Consider the following 4640-nt stretch of genomic DNA (forward strand, 5'->3'; position numbering starts at 1 on the left):
CTAAACAAACACACTTGAGGATTTAAATAAATTATCTGGATAATTTGTTTATATAAATTAATTATTTAATTGGTTAAGTAATTATGTAAATGCATGTACATTTTATAAAATTAAGTTTTATAAAATGAATGGAGATGGTTTTAAAATGGTTAAAACAAAACACAAAAAAAAAAAAAAAAAAAAAAAAAAAAAATAATATCAAAACCGGCCACCCCATGTGGGTGGAGGGTTTGGTCCCATCCAATCTTTTGTCCTTTTGTGTTGACCACCTCTTATTTATCTCCATTCACATTACATGCATTCTTGGTCTTGTCCCTTTTGTATTCTCAAGTAATTTTGAAGTTTTCTATACTCTCTTTTCTCTCTCAAAACTCACGGCCATATTGGCCTCAAATTGGGAGTTTTGTGAGCTTGGAATTGGTGTTCAAATCCTAGCACAAATTGGTGTTGTTGCTACATAAGCTTGGGGTATACAAAGCTTGAGGGTTTCTCCTTTGCAACCTAGCCATTCAAAGTCATCATCTTCTTCATCCACCTACATCTTCTTCTAAAGGTAGAAGAGGTACCATTTACATTTTGTAAGCATATTGTTCTTGTAATATTGATCCTTGTCTTTGGGTTTTAGTTTTAACATAATGGTATGTTTATAACTAGATTTAAAATCTAAGCTTCCGTTGCGTTTTCATGTTAAATATGGTTAACTTGAACTTTGATAATCTTATATAAATTCCAACATCTTCTTCATGAAGAAACATCTATAATTTGTTTCTTCTTCAAGAAGAAACATTCATTAATTGCTACCTTTGTATGTAAAATATTATGTTTCTTAATCATGAAGAAATAATATATTAACTATATTCCTTGTATATAAAACGTTACGTTTCTTAATCGTGAAGAAACTGTATATCCTTATGAAAGTAAAATTTGTGTTTCTTAATTGTGAAGAAACATTACTATAATCCTTTGCAGGGGCGGACCTACATACTAGCCGTCGGGGTCCCGAGACACCAATGTTTTTTAAAATTTATTTAGAAGTGATATAGAAAATTTTTGAAGGACCCCATATAAATTAACACTTGGACCCATATCAATATTACCATTCTAGTCTGGTGGAAACCCCCTTCCAATACCACACGAATGACCCGAGTTCGAGCCTTGCTCTTTCCCGTTTTTTTATGTATTTCGTTTTTTTAAAATTTACTTTATATTAATTTTAGTTTTGACTTTTGGCCCATGGGTTTTAACATATCCCAACTCATCAGACGTACAACTCCACCACACCCTCCACACACATCTCAACCCCACTGCTTATCCCTAACTCACGCCTCTCTTAGTTTTTCCGGCCAGCCTCCGCCCATCTCCGCCCATATCCGCCAGCCTCCGCCTCACTCCAGCCACCATTCACCCCTCTTTGGTCTTATAAGTCTTTGTTTCCTCTGATTTTGTCTCATACTAAAGGTAATTTTAGGGCTAATTAGTTGATTGATTTTATATATAATTATACATTTATACTCATGTTGGTTATTGTATGTTGTATATTGTTGTTAGATTATGACTTAGTTTTCTTAAAAACTTGAATTGTAGGGTTAATTATGCAAGAATCATTGAAAAGAAAGTTTCAGCCCTCGTCTTCTTCAAGTAATACATCTAAGAAAATTGATTTGGAAGACCTTCCATGGGATCCCTCCGAACGGAAACCGATTTCATCTTATCATGTTAACTAAAGAGATGAAATTAGACGTGCATATTTGAGTAAAGGTGCTTGTCAACCGCAAGGTCATGATTATCCAAAACGAGATATTGGTGGTAAACTAAGAAGTTTTAATCCTGAATGGTTTGCTAGCTTCAAATATTGGTTAGAGTATAGTGTAAAGGCGGATAAAGTTTTCTGCTTGGTTTGTTACTTGTTCAAGGAAAATGGTCAAAAAGATGCATTTGTGATAGATGGATTTTGTTGTTGGAACAAACGAGAGAGATTGGTTGGTCATGTGGGTAAGCCGAATAGTTACCACAACAGAGCACTTAAAAAATGTGAAGACTTGCTTTGACCAAAACAATCTATAGGTTTTTCCTTTCAAAAGAAAAGCAAAAAAAATAGTGACGAGTATAGAATCCGATTAAGCACCTCGGTTATTCTTGCTAAAGCTTTTTTGAATGGTGGAATAGCTTTCCGTGGTCATGATGAGCCTGAAACTTCAATTTATAAAGGACATTTCTTGGAGTTTTTAAGATTATTGGGTGAATTAAACGAGTCCATTGGTAAAGTTATATTAGGAAATGCTCCGGGGAATAATCAAATGACGTCTCACAAAATTCAGAAAGACATATGTAATTGTTTTGCACAAGAAGTTTTTAAAAAGGATTTTTGAAGAACTAGGTGATGATGTGTTTTCTATATTAGTTGATGAGTCTCGGGATATATCTAAAAAGGAACAAATGGCTGTCGTTTTGAGATATGTTGACAAATATGGAGTTGTTAAAGAATGATTCATTGGCCTTGTTCATGTCATGGAAACATTTGCGGCTTGTCTGAAATCGGCTATTGATGAATTATTTTCACAATATAATTTGAGTTTGGCAAGGGTTAGAGGTCAAGGGTATGATGGTGCTAGCAATATGGCTGGTGAGTTTAATGGTTTGAAAGCTTTAGTTTGGAAGGATAATTCTTCGGCGTATTATATACATTGTTTTGCTCACCAGCTTCAACTAGTTATTGTGGCCCTTGCGAACAAACATGATGACATTTTTTCTTTTTTGATAAGGTATCAAATTTGACAAATGTGGTTTGTTCATCTTGCAAACGAATAGATATGATTCGAGAAAGTCAACGAGAGAAATTAAAAGAAGCGATAGGTCATGAAGAAGTTGAAACCGGGAGTGGTTTAAATCAAGAATTGTCTCTTGCAAGAGCTGGGGATACGCGTTGGAGCTCTCATCACAAGACACTTGTGCGTTTGGTTCAATTATATCCATCTATTATTGAAGTGCTTGAGTATATTCGAAATTCCAATTACACTAATGCTCACCAAAGACAAGCAAGTGGAATTTGGACATACATGAAGGCTTATGATTTTGCATATTATTTACATTTGATGAAGCACGTTTTGGGTATTACTAATTTGTTGTCTCAAGCTCTTCAACGAAAGGATCAAGATATAGTGAATGCAATTCAAATGGTCAACGCAACGAAGCAACAACTACAAACGTTTAGACTTGAAGGGTTTGCTCCACTTTTGAAAGATGTGGCATCTTTTTGTGAAAAAAATGAGATTGAAATTATTAACATGGAAGATGAATACGTTGACCCAAAATATAAAAGAAAAAAGACTTGCATCACCAATCGTTATTATTATGAGGTTGAAAATTTCAACACAGTATTAGATATGCAAATACAAGAGCTTGGCAACCGTTTTAATGAGGTAACCACTGAATTACTTACGTGCATCGGTAGTTTGAGCCCGAACAATAATTTTCATGCATTTAATGCCCAAAAGATATTAAGGTTGGCCGAGTTATATCCGCGTGATTTTAGTTATGAAGAAAGAGAGAATCTTATGATTGAGTTAGACAACTATATTATTAATTTGAAAGGAGATGAAATGTTTGCCGACATGAATGGTGTATCTAATCTTGCACAAAAAATGGTGGAAACAAATAAACATTTGGGATATCCATTGGTCTATCGTTTATTAAAGTTAACGCTAGTTCTACCCGTTGCAACGGCAAGTGTTGAGAGGTGTTTTTCATCAATGAAACACGTGAAGACGGATTTACGTAATCGGATGGGTGATGATTATATGAACGATGCTTGCATTTGTTATATCGAAAGGGAGATTCTTGCCAACGTTACGGTTGAAGAGGTAATGGTTCGTTTTCAAAACATGAAAAGTCGTAGAGAACAACTTTAAGAATTTGTAATGTTTTTTTTATCGTTTTGAATGATATCGTATTTTTTGTGTTTTATTATGATATTGTTTTTTTTATTATGTTTCTCGTCTCGACTCTTGAACCAACCCGAAAAGTTTGAAAACCGACAAAAATAGGACCCCATTGTAAAAAAATCCTGGGTCCGCCATTGATCCTTTGTATGTTTAAAGCTTATGTAAACATAATTATGATCAAGGTTTGGGCTATACCCCTAACAATGGTCTAAGCCATGTAATATAATAATAAAATAATGACTTAGGCAACACTCCTACCTTACGTGGGTATTCGAAGTTTATATTTGTCTAAGCTTGTATGAGCAGTACTTCTACTCTACGTTGTATACTATGGTTCAGATTGATGGAACTCGGAGCTTGGCACGCTTTACGAGGTTCGGCAAGCAAAACGGTGTTCGGCGTGCAAAACGAGGTGTTCTGGTCGTCAAGACTCGTCGGCACGTACTTCGATTCGAGTCGGTATGTGGCACGGAAATCGAGGTAGAGAGAGTAATTCTAGAGAGAGAAAGTTTTGGTGTGAGAAAATGAGGTGCCATGAACCCCTATTTATAGGCTGATTTCTCAGCCCATCGCGATACGCGATGGGTCTTGGAAATCCCATCGCATATCGCAGCGCCGCATTTTCTCCGCCCCATACCTCAAGCTGACACGTGTCCGCTGACTCATCAAGGACCATCGCGATACGCGTTCTGGGCTCAT

At 35.7% G+C, this 4640-nt stretch overlaps 1 pseudogene; it reads left to right on the forward strand.

Moving 5' to 3' along the window:
* The first annotated feature begins 1592 nt into the window (after positions 1-1592).
* LOC143549327 (uncharacterized) lies at positions 1593-3920 on the forward strand (annotated as a pseudogene).
* Positions 3921-4640: the final 720 nt, after the last annotated feature.

Source organism: Bidens hawaiensis, unplaced genomic scaffold (genome assembly GCF_021521415.1).
Source record: "Bidens hawaiensis isolate Kalapana, Puna unplaced genomic scaffold, B.hawaiensis_p1.1 tig00000978_1, whole genome shotgun sequence".
Classification (NCBI taxonomy): Eukaryota; Viridiplantae; Streptophyta; class Magnoliopsida; order Asterales; family Asteraceae; genus Bidens; species Bidens hawaiensis.